This window comes from Hyaena hyaena, unplaced genomic scaffold (assembly GCF_003009895.1).
Source record: "Hyaena hyaena isolate Hyena2069 unplaced genomic scaffold, ASM300989v1 scaffold_552, whole genome shotgun sequence".
Lineage (NCBI taxonomy): Eukaryota > Metazoa > Chordata > Mammalia > Carnivora > Hyaenidae > Hyaena > Hyaena hyaena.
Window position 1 is genome coordinate 1,222,989 of NW_024081185.1, and position 17,078 is coordinate 1,240,066.

The following is a 17,078-nucleotide window of genomic DNA, read 5'->3' on the forward strand; positions in this document are numbered from 1 at the left end:
ACTCTATGACCATATTAAATTGTTTATTGTTCAGTTGTTTTTACTCTGAATTTCCCCATTAGGAATCCTTCTCTCTTCTCAGTGACCATAACAGTAAATGGGAAATAGTAGGTCAGTGATGAGTATTTGTGAAATAAAATAGAATGAGAGACAAAGTATGGGGAGAGAACACTGTTATGCCTTTTGCTTTTTCATTTTTCTTTGTATATAAATAAGAAAAAACTAAACTATGTAAATAAGTACTTGAAAATTATTATATGTACTTTTTAATATACAACCTTTTTCCAACATATTATTGAGTAAAGAAAGTATATTCAAGCATATTCAGCTATATCTGCAGTATAAATGCATCAGGATAAAGTGCCATATCATCTATTTATCTATCATCTATCTATCTACACACACACACACACACACACACATCTGTACGAATGTTCACCCAAACTAATAGGGGTATTTTTGAATGGTGAGATTTTAGGTTAGCTTTTCTTTCTTTGCATTTGATTGAAATTGTTTGATCTTTTGCAATAATATGCAAAATGTCCTCCAATTCTGAACATAATACGTAAGTCAACTACTTGAAAGTTCAAAATAATAAAAAATTCTTGCAGATTTTTAGAGAGTAGCAAAATATGTCAGAAGGTATTGGCACCAGGTAAGTTCCCTACTTTTCTGGCTTTCATCTAAGGCAAGACCATGAACAGAGCATGGTGCAGAGTGGCCAAAGCTTCATTAGAATCTCATTGTCCTTCTGGCCTGAGAAAGATCTCAGGCTAGAAAGAGCCACTGGGAAGTGAGGGTGAATCCAGGAGAAGAGAATTAGTGAGGCAGACCCTGATTCTACTGTAAACTCAGCCCAAGTCTCTGGCTCGCATGTGCGGGCATTATAATGCAGTTTACAGGTAGGTCTAAGAGACTAAATTAAGGCTTGAGTCACTGTCCACTGCAGTTAAGAATGAGTTTGTAATTTGAGTCAAATCAAGTTGTTAACATGCTAAATTAAAAAAAAATCAACACTGTTTGGATTATAACAGATTCAGCACACAAGTGTCCAATGCCAGAAGGAGAGGAAGGAGGCTCTAGGTACCATCAGCCCTGGGGAGGAAAAAGTCAAAATCGTTGCTGGAACTTGCTAGTTATACTTAGGAGGCTTTTAAGGTAGAAACTAGACTTATATATCTTTAAGAACTGGTTTTGAACATTAAGAAATATTTTGATGGGCAAATAGATCAGTTGGAGCATTTGTGAAAGAAACTGTAGTTTAATAGAAAAGTTAGGTAATGAAAATTTAAGAAAGTAATTAAGAAAAAATAGTGTTATGAGAAAGGAAATGTAATCACATTACATTTGGCTTAGCAGTCAATGAGTAGTAAAATAAAAAATAGTATAATTAATAGTCATAGTAATATAGACACATATTATTGGTGCCACGAAATTGTAACTTAACAATCTTGAGAAGAATAAAGAGGACAGGAGAGATGAACATCTTTCTGCCAGAACAGAAAGACAATAGTTAATGTTTAATAATTAACTTTATAATATAATATTATTATGTTAATAATAATTAAAGTTAATAGTTAATGTCTAGTAATGATAAATCAAGAAAGAATACTTTAAGCATAGTATGTAAAAAGAAGTAGAAAAAAATGTCAGAATATACTAGTAAAACTGAGGAAAGTGGTTGTCTCTTGAATGGGGGTTGGGGAAATGCATGTAAAGATGGTGCAAAGGACTTCTATATATCACAATAAACCCTTTGGTACTCTTTGATGTTTTACTATGGACATGTAGTATCTTGATTGAAAAAGATCTTTTCCTTTGGAAGAATTGTTTGTGGTGTGTGAAGTACCCTTATAAAAGTCAGATAAAGGAGTTCAGAACTATAATTTTCATTTAGCCCAAAATATTAATCTCTATTTTTTGACTATTTGGAGTTAAAAATATAACAAAGTATATACTAGTCATATCCCAACTGACAAAAATAACTTTTAAAAATTATTGAAGAAATGCAGTATATACAAATTAACTCAAATGGATCACAGACCTAAATTTAAGACCTAAAAGTATAAAATCTTGAGAAGAAAATAGAATAAAAGCTTCATGACATTGGATTTGGCAGTGATTTCATAGACACCAAAGGAATAGGCAGCAAAAGAAAAATAGCTGAATTCAACTTTATGAAAATTAAAAGAAATTGTACATTAAGGGGTGCCTGGGTGGCTTGGTCAGTTGATTGTTCAACTCTTGATTTTGGCTCAGGTCATAATCCCATGGTCTGGGATTGAGCACTGTGTCAGGCTCTGTGCTGAGCATGGAGCCTACTTAAGATTTCCTCTCTCTTTCTCTCTGCTCCTCTCTCCCACTCACTCTCACACACAAAGGAAAAAAAGGAAATGAAAGTATACATCAAGAAAACTATCAACAGTAAAAAATCAACCCACAGAATGGAGGAATATATTTGCAAATCGAATATCTGATAAGGGATTATTATTTAGATATATTCTAAAAACTCTGAAAGCTCATCAACAATAAAAAAAACTTGATTAAAAAATGGGCAGATGACTTGAATAGATATTTTTATTGAAGATATACAAATGGTCAATAGACACATTAAAAGATAGCCAACATCACTAATCATTAGGGAAATGCAAATCAAAACCACAATGAGATACCACCTCACACATATAGGATGGCTACTATTAAAACAACAACACCAATAGAAGAAAAAAAAAACAGAAAACAAGTGATGATAAGGATGTGGAGAAATTGGAACCCTCATACACTGTTGGTGGGAATGTAAAATCATGCAGCTGTGTTTGGTGGTCCCTGAAAAAAAAAAAAATAGAAACACCACTTGATACAGCAATTCCACTTCTGGGTAATTGAAAGCAGAGTCTCAAAGTGATATTTGCACTGCCATGTTCGTAGCAGCATTACTCACAATAGCTAAAACAGGGAAGCAGCCCAAGTGTCCATCAGCAGATGAACGAATAAACAAGATGTGCTACATACATACAATGGAATATTTTTCAGTCATAGAAAGGAGAAAGCTTGACGCCTGCTACAACATGGATGAGCTTGAGGATGTTACCCTGAGTGAAGTAGGCCCATCACAGAAAGACAAACACGACCATGTTACACATATGAGGCACCCAGAACAATTAAATTCACAGAGGTAGAAAGCAGAATGGTGCTTGCCAGGGGCTGAGGGAGGGGGGTAGCGAGTTACTGCCTAACAGGGACAGAGTTTCAGTTTTGTAAGACGAGGAGAGTTCTGGAGATGGATGTGTTTATTCTTTGAAAGAACAGATATATGAAAGGTTTAGAGCTAATATATACTTTATAGGATTACTCCTGCTGCTATTAATTTAAAATTCCTGTGAAGATTAAATTCAGAAATAAGATTTATGGCAATATTCCATTTGTTGAAGTGTCTGCTTTTTTAGGCTGTAACTAGGTTTACAAAAATTCTTGTTTTTCTATTTAAGTCTGTAATATTTATGTCATTACTTTAAAATTTGAAGTTCAGTAGCCAAGAAGCAATTATTTATTTTTATACTCTTTATAGTTAATAGTTACACAATACAGCAAATCAGGAGTAACCCTTCGCTTGGATTTCATAGCTAAGATAACACATGCTATATGCTAACCTGTTCTTTGTTTCTTACAGATATTATCTCATTTTGTCCTCATGTAAACCATCTACTTGTTACTCTTCTTTCACAGACGAAGTTGGACTTATAGTAGTCAAAGTAATTAGCATTGAGCAAAAGAACTGGAGTTTAAACACAGGTCAGATAGTTTAAACTAGACTAAAACCTGACGAACTTCTACTCCATATTCTCCATGTCAAGTCTCATCTTTCCAACCCAGGACTTTGAGGCACCGACTTGATTAAGGTGTGATATTAGCAAAGCACTGACCATGTGCAGATGCTCTGAGTACCTTCCATGTGCTGAATCGAGGGACCTGGAAACACTGAAGTTAGACGGGATGCCTAACAAATCCCCATCATTAGCGAGATCTGGAGCTGGTATTTGGAGGCCAGAGGTGTGGCGCTAGAGCCCGCACCATGGTCGCAGGCTCACTTGCGTTCAGACTGTCAGGGACACAATTAATGTTTACGTCTTGTGGGCTTCAGGCTACTTGAATGAGAATTCACTTGGGTAAGATGGAGCCATGATCTTGCACCTTTTTACACTTAAATAGTAGGACCAAGATCATCTCAAATTAATCGATAAACTTTCCGTGTGTGCAAGGTAATGTGCACTGTGTGGGGCGAGGACAGATTGCCATTTAAACATTTGTCCCCCTGGGGCGCCTGGGTGGCTCAGTCGGTTAAGCGTCTGACTTCGGCTCAGGTCATGATCTCGTGGTTCGTGGGTTCGAGCCCCGCGTCAGGCTCTGTGCTGACAGCTAGTTCAGAGCCTGGAGCCTGTTTCAGATTCTGTGTCTCCCTCTCTCTCGGACCCTCCCTTGCTCGCGCTGTCTCTCTCTCTCAGAAATAAGTGAAACATTAAAAAACAATTTGTCCCCAGAATTTAGTACACTCCGCATTAGTATTAGTTTATGAAAACCAGCTAAAGAGACTTAAAGCAAATAGTTCACTATTATGTATTCACAAAAGAAAAAGTTTTCCAAGACAGAAAAGTCAACTAAAAATCAATCTAGAAGGAAAGGTGGGTGGCACTTCTCTCTCTCAACCATGACCAGAACTAGATTTGGGGTTCTGTGTTTGAGTGCTGTGGTCTTTCTGTCTCTGGTCCTTGCTCTGGGACTCAGGACATTGACTCCACTACAGCAATCATCTTGCTTCTAGGTATCATTCTGGATGTTGTCCTCAATTAAACTCTCACTCTTGTGTGAGAACCAACAGAAATTAAATTAGCTACAGAGTTGCTCCATCTCTATTCCCACTATAGATTATAATTTGTATTCTGTATGACTATTTAATTGTCATAGCATATGACAATTCTTCTTTGGTTTAGCTATCTGAAATAATCCCAGGCCATGGAATAAAAAACTGAATATTTTAGCAGGTATTAGGTTAATTTTACAACTTTTCCTGATATAAGTTGAACTTCCATTATTTGCTTTCCACACTTGTTTTTATATAATATCTGGATAATGCCTCTCTAAATAATAACACTTGATGGTTAATTTTATGTGCCATCCTGATGGGGTCAAGAGGCATTCAGATTAAACATTATTCCTGGGTGTGTCTGTGAGGGTGTTTCGGGATGAGATTGGCACTTCAATCTGTGAACGAAGTAAAGCAGAAAGCTCTCTCCAGTGGGTGTAATCCAATGTGTTAGGGGCCTGGATAGAAGGGAAAGCAGAGGAAGGAGGAATTTTCCCTTTTTTTTTCCTGACCTCCCAGATGTGACAGGGCAGGGATTCTCCTTGAACAGGGACCCCCAAGGCAGAGCTGGTAGCACCATCTGAAAAGTAATTACTGTCAGCATTTGGCAGGATTTCTTCCAGACTACACTTTGTATTCTATTTTGTCTCCCGCTTTCTTGCTTCACATTATGTTATAAACACTTCCTATACATCAAAAATATTAACAATATTTATTGGCTGAATCAAATACCATTTACTAAGAATGTAATTTATTTAAGCCACTTCTTTATTTTGGGGACTTCAGCAAGTTTGTTTCTTCATTTTCTTTTTGCTATGTACCTTCATATAAACATGTGAAAGCAAATATGATCATTTAATTTAAATTGATATTGTGAGGTGTTTTTAGTAAGCCAAAGAATATAAGTTTTTTTATGGTTCATATTTATATTCCTGCTTTGTTTTTCAGATGCATTGTACCAGTGCATGGTTCATCATTAAACTGTTGACCATATTGCTTTCTAATTTTTAAAAACTCATAATTATTATTCTCATTTTTATTAATTTTTTATAACTATATAGGTTCTATATATACTGCCTAGTTTTATAGCATTTAAAGATTATTCCTAATTATAAGTACCTGACTTGGAGGTTACTGCCTGGAACATTTAACCTGAAGATACTTAGAAGTAATTATAGCCACTCATGCAAAGTTGTGTGTCTCCTTCACTCTGGTGTTCGTGTGAGTTATCAGCACCGTCTGGTCAGGTTTATCTTAGCACAAGGGTCATCCAGCTTGTCACTGGAACACCGTGTGTAACCTGGCTCTCCCAGCCATCTCCTGGGTGAGACTTCCTAGTATTTGGCCATCTGATGGCATCAGGAGCTTATGGAAACAGGCAAACTCACAGTATATGATCACAAGTGTCTTCCTTTGTATCAGGTAAGGGATATGCCTAAATTATAAATTCATAAGTCTCCAAATATTGACTCAGAAGGAAAACATCTTGCTAGAAGGAGCTGAGCATATTTTCATAGACCCAATAGCAACATCCTGGGCCACCATAAGTCATTGGCTTGATAAAAATTAATCAAAGAACTCTTTAGAGTATATGATTTAATCTTTCCAACTGTCCAGATGCTGGAGATGATAAGGAATATGGTAAGTTATAGTTATTTATAGGGCTTTAGAGAGCCCCTGAATTACCATAGAAAGAAAATTACTCCACCTATTGGAGTCTAGGTAATTAGAATGGTAGGGTCATCCTCTTTATCTGTGGATCATTGGTTCTAATACCCTCAGTGGATGTCTGACACCACGGCCCATACCAAACCCTATGCATATTATGTTCTTCCATGTACATACATACTTATGATAAAGTTATTATTTATAAATTAGGCACAGTGAGAGATTACCTCCTGAATTACTTTGACCCTATTACAAGTGTGGTAAGATTCCATGATTTCCAGTATATTCTTTTGTATGAATGAGTTTGTTGGTGGTTGGTGTGAAAAATACCACGAAGCGGGGTGCCTAGGTGGCTTAGTCGGTTGAGCGACCGACTTTCGCTTAGGTCATGATCTCGCGGTTCGTGGGTTCGGGCCCCGCGTCGGGCTCTGTGCTGACTGCCAGCTCAGAGCCTGGAGCCTATTTCAGAGTCTGTATCTCCCTCTCTCTCTGTCCCTCCCCTGCTCACGCTGTCTCTCTCTCCCTCTCCTAGAAATAAATAAAAATATTTAAAAAAGAAAAGAAAAGAAAAGAAAAATACCACGAAGCATAGAACAACTGGGGGTGAGGAGTAATTTCATCGGGTAATTCCTGTTTTCCTCTGGTGTCGGCAGCTCCTCTCAGCTTCCATTTTTCTAACTCCGGGATGGTTGCATGTTGCTGAAGCTGATGTAGAGTTCCTGGGCAGAAGTAATGGGCCTCAATTTCCCCAGCTCAAGCCTTATTGGACCCTTTAAAGCTTGTTCTGGAAATTCACTTCCTTTAGTTTTTCATCTTCCCTCCAGCATGCATTATGGAAATCTCTTCGGGAAAGTGCAATGAATTTAATAAATCAGTAATATCCCAAGTGGTATTTTAGTTCCCATCAACATTAGAAACCCTCTAGTCTTCCAAATTTGGCCAAACATATTAACATCCACATGGGTTTTCACTGTAAGACCAGTGGCTAATTCAGCGGCTTGCCTAACAGCTGTGAATTCTGGCCCTTGGGCCGATTTTATGTCGAGGAGTGCATAAGCCCCTAAAACCTCAATGGAGACTGACCACTGCACTATGTTTTTCTCTTCCCCTGTGTGTCTCACATAAGACCCATCACTGAGCCCTAGTCCAGTCAGCACTGGGACCAGGAACATCAGAAGAACCAGGCCAAGGGCTAGGACCTCCCTTGAGGCTGCGAGGTGGTCAGTGTCTGCCGATATCCATGCTGGGTTCAAAGAGAAGCAGCAAGGCTGACCATAGAGCTGTTCATAGCTGGCCTGGCACTGCATGGCGAGCGATGTCTTATGAACATGTCAATGAGAAGTGGCCCTACGTGGCATGTGTAAGTTAAACACTCCAGGGTTGAAGCCGGATCCTTTATGGTCAAAGGGCCATAAAGGTGCCTTCGGCCCCTGAGCACCCAACAGAATCTTGTAACACAGAGAAGTGAGCTGTGGTTGTGCACACACCTGCCGCCTGAGAGCGCCACGGGCCTCTCTCCTGTCCTTGCAGCAGCGGACAGAGGTTTACCAGAGCCAGGCCTCCCAACACATGTGGGAGCAATTACACCTTACCACCCACTGTTTATGTCACATTTCAAGTATGTTTATGTATATAAAACTATACAAGGTGTTACATAGGAGAACAACTTGTCATGTATTATTTGTGTCCCTGACCCTACAGGCAATCCCAAATCCTAGAATGCAGCATGGGAAAGTGAAAATGTTCAGACTTGGGAGTCAGACAATCTAGAAAAGCATCCCAATGCCATCTCCTGGCAGCTGCTACGGGGCCTGGGCAAAAGCCCGCCCAAATCATGAAAACCCCAGTGTCCTTGGTGGCAGGATGGGAATAACTGTGCCCGTGCTGTGGTACTGCCGTGAGGCAACAAAGATATCAGCACCGAGCACATTCTCAAACATGTGTTAGATTTTCAACAAGCGGGGGACTGCTTTTAGAGCTGAGTAAGTGAACAGAAGCTAGATTTAACAATTCCACGGAGTCAAGATTGTGAGGATCCTTTGCAGGCACACTTGAAATTTAAATATCACTGGCAACATTGTATCAAGATTTTTCAATAATTTCTATTGCAAAATAATGTTTTAAATGTGAGAAACAACCCTCTCAGCCAAACACAAAATAAATGAAGCTGTCAAGAATTTCTCGTGCAGTAAGAATTTGGAGCACTGAATTCATAAATTGCATGATTTTATATGTTTTCCTTTTGTAATTCAGTTTATCTGCTATGGACAAAAATGGAATAGCAGTGTTTTAGGAAATCCACTAGATGTAGTTACTGAGTAAGCTTGCTGTGCTGTGAATATAAAATGATATTTATCTTTAAGAAGACAGCTCCTGCTGTTGGACTTATTTTTAGCAAAACAGGAGACATAGGAACTTGATAAACTAGAAATAGAACCCTAATGAGTAATGTAGATAATACTCAAATCTTATTGTATCCAGCTTGTATCTAGAAGAGGAGTTTTGTAGAATCAGAGCCATGAAAAGAAAAAAACTGTTTTCACCCAACACCGCCTAGAAGATCCAAGTTCATGGGAAAGCACAGAAGACGCTGTGGACTTCAGAATTGTCACCTCAGCTATATCTGACCTTTTGACACCCAGAGTCAAGCATTCTTTTCAAAGTCCTCTTAGCCATGTTTTAAATTTTTTTAAGTTTATTTATTTATTTTGAGAGAGAGAGAGAGTGTGAGCAGGGGAGGGCCAGACAGAGAGAGAGAGAGAGAGAGAGAGAGAGAGAATCCCAAGCAGGCTCCATGCTGTCTGTGCAGAGCCCAATGTGTGGCTCGAATTCACAAAACCGTGAGATCATGACCTGAGCTGAAACAGAGTCAGACGTGTAACCAACTGAGCCACTGATGTGCCCCTTAAAGTCCTCTTAGCCATTTTAGCACTCAAATAGACAAAATCATGAATGAAAATGGACTTATTACAACAAACCCTTCAGAAATACAAGCAATTATCAGGGAATACTATGAAAAATTATATGCCAACAAATAGGAAAACTTAGAAGAAATGGACAAATTCCTAAACACACACTCACTACCAAATTTCACATGGGAAGAGATAGAAAATCTGAACAGACCCATAACTAGTGTAAAAATTGAATCAGTTATCAAAAATCTCCCAACAAATAAGAGCCCTGGACTTGATGGCTTCCTTGGGGAATTCTACCAGACATTTAAAACAGAATTAATACCCATTCTTCTCAAGCTATTCCAAAAAATAGAAATTGAAGGAAAACTTCCGGACTCATTTTATGAAGCCAGCATCACGCTGATTCTCAAACCAGACAGAGCCCAGCAAAAAAAAGAAAACTACAGGCCAATTTCCTTGATGAATAAAGATGCAAAAATCCTCAACAAGATACTTGCAAATCGAATTCAACAGCACATAAAAAGAATTATCCACCAAGATCAAGTGGGATTCATTCCTGGGTTACAGGGCTGGTTCAATAATCTCAAATCAATCAATGTGATACATCACATCAACAAAAGAAAAGATAAAAATCTTATGATCCTGTCGATAGATGCAGAGAAAGCATTTGACAAAATACAGCATCGCTTCTTAATAAAGACCCTAGAGAAAGTCGGGATAGAAGGAACTTACTCTAACATCATAAAAGAAATCTATGAGAAGAACTCAGCTAACATAATCCTCAAAGGGGAAAAACTGAGAGCTTTCCCACTGAGATCAGGAACATGACAGGGATGTCCACTCTCACCACTGTTGTTTAACATAGTGCTGGAAATCCTAGCATCAGCCAGCAGACAAAAAAAGGAAATAAAAGGTATCAGAATTGACAAAGAGGAAGTCAAGCTTTCACTTTTCACAGACGACATGATACACTACATAGAAAACCTGACAGACTCCACCAGAAGCCTACTAGAACTGATCCATGAATTCAGCAAAGTTGCAGGGTACAAAATCAATGTACAGAAATGGTTGCATTTTTATACACCAACAATGAAGCAACAGAAAGAGAAATCAACAAACCTATCCCATTCACAATTGCACAAAAAACCATAATATGCCTAGGAATAAACCTAACAAGAGATATAAGAGATCTGTATGATGAAACTATAGAAAACTTATGAAGGAAATTAAAGAAGACACAAAGAAATGGAAAAATATTCCATGCTCATGGATTAGAAGAATAATATAGTTAAAATGTCATTACTACCCAAAGCAATCTACACATTCAATGCAATCCCAATCAGAATTGCACCAGCATCCTTCTCAAAACTAGAACAAACTATCCTAAAATATATATGCAACCACAAAAGACCCCACATAGCCAAAGTAACATTGAAGAAGAAAACCAAAATGGGAGGCATCACCATCCCAGACTTTAGCCTCTACTACAAAGCTGTCATCATCAAGACAGTATGGTATTGGCACAAAAACAGACACATAGACCCGTGGAATAGAATAGAGAACTCAGAATTGGACCCAAAAGTGTACAGCCATCTAATCTTTGTTTGACAAAGTAGGAAAGAGTATCCAATGGAAAAAAACCTCTTTAACAGATGGAGCTGGGAGAACTGGACAGCAATATGAAGAAGAATGAAACAAGGTCATTTTCTCACACCATACACATAAATAAACTCAAAATGGATAAAGGACCTGAACGTGAGGCAGGAAACCATCAAAACCCTAGAGGAGAAAGGAAGAAACTACCTCCTTGACCTCAACTGCAACAATTTCTTACTTGACACATCCCCAAAGACAAGGGAATCAAGAGGAAAAAGGAACTATTCGGACCTCATCAAGATTAAAAGTGTCTGCACGGCAAAAGAAACAATCCATAAAACTAATAGGCAACCGACAGAATGGGAAACGATAGTTGCAAATGACATATCAGATAAAGGGCTAGTATCCAAGATCTATAAGGAACTCACCAAACTCCACACCCAAAAAACGAACAACCCAGTGAAGAAATGGGCAGAAGACATGAACAGACACTTCTCCAAAGAGGACATCCAGATGGCCAACAGATACATGAAACGATGCTCAGCATCCCTCCTCATCAGGGAAATACAAATCAAAACCACACTGAGATACCACCTCACACCGGTCAGAGTGGCTAAAATCAGCAAATCAGAGAACTCTGGATGCTGGCGAGGATGTGGAGAAACAGGCACCCTCTTACACTGTTGGTGGGAATGTAAACTGGTGCAGCCCCTCTAGAAAACAATGTGGAAACAACAAACATGCAGAAAACAAAATGTAGAAATGTAGTCTACAAAAATGTAGAAAACAACAAAACATTAACAATAGAACTCCCCTAGGACCCAGCAATAGCACTGCTAGGGATTTACCCAAGGGATACAGGAGTGCTGATGCATAGGGGCACATGTACCCCAAGTTTCATAGCAGCACTCTCAACAATAGCCAAAACATGGAAAGAGCCTAAGTGTCCATCAACGGATGAATGGATCAAGAAGATGTGGTTTATCTATACGATGGAATACTACATGGCCATGAGAACGAATGAAATCTGGCCATGTGTAGCAACATGGATGGACCTGAGGTGTTATGGTGAGTGAAAAAAGTCAGACAGAGAAGGACAGCTACCATATGTTTGCACGTATAGGAGGATTAGGAGGAACTTAGCGGAGGACCATGGTGGAGAAGAAGGGAAAAATAGTGGGGGAGAAGGAGGGAGGTAAACCATGAGAGACTCTTGAATGTTGAGAACAAACTGAGGGCTTATGGGTGCGGGAGAGGGGAAGGGTGATGAGCATGGAGGAGGGCGCTTTTGGGGATGAGCACTAGGTGTTATACAGAAACCAACTTGACAATAAACTTTTTTTTTGAAGTCCTCTTAGCCATTTTAATGGATATCCTCTATACTCATCAGTCAAATGATTCTAGAAATTTTAGGTAGGAAGACATTGTGAAGAAAATCTTTCAACTATCTCCTTTAACAGAAGGCCAAGGGATTTGCCAAAGTTCTGTAATTATTTAGAGACAGCTTGGTTTGCAAACCAGGTGAGTTTGCCCTTAGTTGATCATTCCCTAAGTACAATTTTTTATGCAACTCTTTAGTAGAGTTCTCTCTTCTATGTTCTAAGGTCTAGGCCATTAATTAACAATGTTTCCAAAAATCAGTTAGAAGGACTCTTTTGTTTATATAAGAGTATAGAAGAGAGAGATAAGCAACTATTCTAACTTCTTGCTGAAAGAGCCTGTCTCTGGGAAGTCTGGCACAATCGCCTTTCAATTGAGAAACCTCTCTAACACACAGCACGTCACAGCAACCTGTGCTCATTTGGAATTTTCCTGCTCTTGGTTACATTTGGGCACAGGCTATGTGAGCCGGCCCAGAGTTGAAACTCCTCCCAGAATTATGTCTTGTTTTCCTCTCTACATCCCATAAGATCCACATAGTTCGTCATCTGACCTGTACCTAACTTTACAATAGGCATTCTGGGTAAGACGTGGTCCCTGACCTCACAGGAGTTATAATTCCGTGTACTCAGTTAACAATTATTGGCTTGAAGTAATTTAATTTCGTCTTTGGACATTTTCTCACAAGACAGTAGAGTGGTTGACAGAGAGGTCTTTGGAGTTGGACAACCTGGGACTTAAATTCTGGTTCTTCCACTTCCTGTCAGTGCTACTTTGGGCACGTCCTGTATGGCCTCAGCTTCAATTGTCTAGTAACTTTTAATAGCTAATGGGCATTTTCCAAGTGTTGTACCTCTGTTTAGTCACTTATTCTTCAGATCAGCAATATGAGGTAGGGGATATTATCATTCCCACCTTACAGATGAAGAAATTGAGGCTCCAAGGTTTTAAGGAAATAAAAGGGGCAGAATCTGAATGTTCTATGCTTCTAACCACTGTTACACTGCCTCAAAATAGAGAGCAGAGAGCAGCAACAGGTGGCTGTGGCCGCGAAGTGAAATGATTTACAGTAAATGCCAGGCAGAGTGCTTAGCTATATAGTAAGCTTTCTGTAATAATAATGCTGATAATGATCAGATATTGATGCTTCTCAGTCACTGGAAATTTCATATGAGATCTTGTTTCATTCATCCTTCAGGAGGCTTAGATCCTAACAGTTCACCCTGGTTTTGACCATCTTTCTTCAGAACGCCTCCTCCCTGCTCATACCTAATCTCGCGGTGCCCTATTTCAGTCATAGTGCTAAACAGCATGGAAAGTTCCCGGACATTCTTTAAATTGAACTGTCAGAGCCGACACTTGCTAAACGATATGTTTCTGCTCAAAACAAAATAAGGGGGTTTAACTAAGTGCTGGGCTTCTTACCCATGATGCATCGTAATCACAAATATTGCTGGCAGAGGCAGGAGGGGTCAGTGTGCTCACAAAGGCACATTTTGTTGCTCATGCAAACAGGATATTTCATTTCATACTAAAACTGCCCACTCTCCAAAGAAGCATCACACAGACTTTTTCTTTCTTACATCAATAAACACTTGTCTTCACACTTCCTTGGGCCTGTGGTCAACTTTACACTGTGATTGCTCAGCCTTTGATCTACTGCGGGGATGGTCTTCTCTGAGGCACCTAACTTCACCCAATGTGCTCCAGGGGTTCTGAAGTCTTGGGGACCCAGGAAGGCTGTGTCTCTGGTGGGAGTAAGTCATGCTGACTTCTGGCCACAGTCAACCCTGTGAAACTAAAGACAAAGCAAGGTATTTTCCCCACAGCAATTGTTTTCAAGTTTGTTTTTCAGAAGTGGCAATAGTTATAAGATATTGGTTGGGGCTAAAGCTTAGGTGTCAAACAAATACTGCGAGGCATGTGCCATGATGGAATAACTCGCCCTGGAAAGCATTAATGAATGTGGGCAAAGTCCTTCTCTGAATTTATCTCTTTTTATTCTGATTAGTGTTTGAACTAAGAGGCACTTTGCATGATCAATTCAATTAATATGCATTTTATTCATTTTCGTGTTCCTCCAGCACAGTCTGTGATATCAGTGAGATTCTCAAATATTTGTGGAACTAAAAACATGACACTCAAGAGGGTGCAAAACTTAATAAATAAATATATTTATAACCCATGAACCCATGAACCGTGGGATCATGACCTGAGCTGAAGTCAGACGCTTAACTGACTGAGCCACCCAGGAACCCCTAATCTTCCAATTTAGAAGACACACCAATCAAGACTACCAAATTTAATTATTGGGAATGATAAAGGTGAGATAATGCTCATATTTGCCAAGACATTAATTAGTTATTCGATAAGCACAAGCAAAATTTGTTCTAGTCATGAGGTAGAAAGTAAACATAACTTTGTATGGAAAGTAGTGTCTGCAAAATATAGTGGATACTATGCATTAATGGCAGGGAGACCTGGGTGAGAATTCAACTCTACCACTTTTGGGCTGAAAAATGTGACTACACTTGAAAAAATTGTAAGTTTATTTATTTTTAGAGAGAGAGAGAAAAAGAGCATGTGTGTGCACCAGTTGGGGAGGGGCAGAGAGAGAACCCCAAGCAGTCTCTGTGCCGTCAGCTCAGAGCTTGATGCAGGGCTTGATCTCACAAACTGATCTCACAAACTTGATTTTGCAAACTGAGCCAAAATCAAGAGTCAGGTGTTTCACTGATGGAGCCACCTAGGTCCTCCTGTATCTGAATTTTTTTGCAACCTTGGGCACTAACAATCAGGATAGACACATGTTGTTTCTTGGCTAATGAGAGGAGATGCTGACCCTAAATTCCAGCAGAGTTTGCCATGTGTCTACCAGTCCATCCAAGAGGGGTTTCAGAGCTGATTGACCATGGTGTTTCAGTCTCCTGTCTCTAAGTAGCAGAATTGTCCTGTGTTGGTGACTCTCAAAACTGGGTGCTTACTTGAATCTCTTGGGAGAGTTTCAAAGAACGTACTGAATCAGAAACTCAGTTCTGGAATTTGTTTAAAAAAGGATTCATTGTTAATTAATGATTAGCTTAGTTTGGAATCATGAACTAGACAATACCAGCGTTCTGATTCAGTCCTAAAATGTTATAATTCCTAACAGGATAAATAAGTAATAGAGAAAATATCAGTATATTTGAGGTAGAAATAGATATTCTTCCCCTTTACAGAGTTAGAAATAAGTAGAAAATTTTACCAGAAGCCTGACTTGTACCAGATACTTCAGGACTTGAAATAACTTCTCAAGCTTTAATTAATTTCATGGCAGCGAATTTTAAAGATGGTGGTATCCAGGTGGAAAATATGGATGAGAAGAGAAGAGAGTTTTGCTGCCCAATAAGGCTCTATCAATGTTATGTGAACCGTGACAATTCATATCTAAACAATCTTATAAACCAAACAGCTTAGGGAAGGTATAATGAACAAAAATTTGAGATACAGATTTTTGGAAATCCTTGTCTGACACTCCAACAATTCCTTAGACACCATGTTCTTACCTTCAGTCTAACAACAGTTAGGGCACTAGACTGGTTAAGAATTTTGTTCAAACACTGAGGACTTAGCTGTTGACTACTCTTATGGTAGGAGAAACATGAGCATAAAGTAGCTTCTTTGAAAGAAAACCATTAGTTAATACTCAGAAGCTATTTTCTTGGTTGTTTCAGTTTTAGTAATTTCAAAAGTGTATGAATTACAGAGCAATAGAACCCTAGACTTGATTATACCAGTAGTGTGTGTGTGTGTGTGTGTATGAAATACTGAAGCAAATGCCAGGAAAGTAGCTAAAAGTAGAATAGTGGATCAGGAAAAGCTAAGTTGTTGTTTTTCTAACTTTATTTGTACATATTTAATCAAAATGGAATCGGCATAAACCAAAAAGAAAAAAAATTAAGATAAAGAGTCACTACCATTTTGTTTGTATGGAGGGGCCAGGAAATGGAACAAATTGCCTGAAAAACATCCTAAGACCACCCCAAAGCAGGGTTATTTAATGTTAAGAGTAAATGACAAAATTAGATACTATTCCACTTAGTCTACAAATGAAAAAAGGGAGTCAAAAGTTTGTCCTAGTTGGTATAAGAATTTTTACATTTGCTATATAGTGATTCATTTATCAGAAAGTAATACTGGTAACCTTTAGAAGAAAAAACTTTCCATGACACAATGACTAGAAAATCTCAAATACAACTAAGCAGCTATGCCATAGCTCAGAATGTACCATTAAATTGTTCTGGGTTAGTGGACATTTCCATTTAATATAGAACTGCATTCTGGGTTTTAGAAAGGCAGCAGTAGTTGTATTTTGGCTTTAATTCTACATTCTTAACAGTTAAAGTGATAGTTTAAGCATGTTAAGTAAAGGTAGTTACAATTTAATGATTATCAACACAATCCCTTGCACCCAACATACACTATGTAATGCTTACATAGAATGAAACCAGTGTACTTAATAGGTGTTTTACACACACACATGCACACACACACACACACACACACAACTAAAAAACAAGCATTAAAAGCAGTCATTCTAGAGGCTCCTGGATGGCTCAGTCGATTAAGCTTTTCCAACTTCAGCTCAGGTCATGATCTCATGGTTTGCGGGTTCAAGT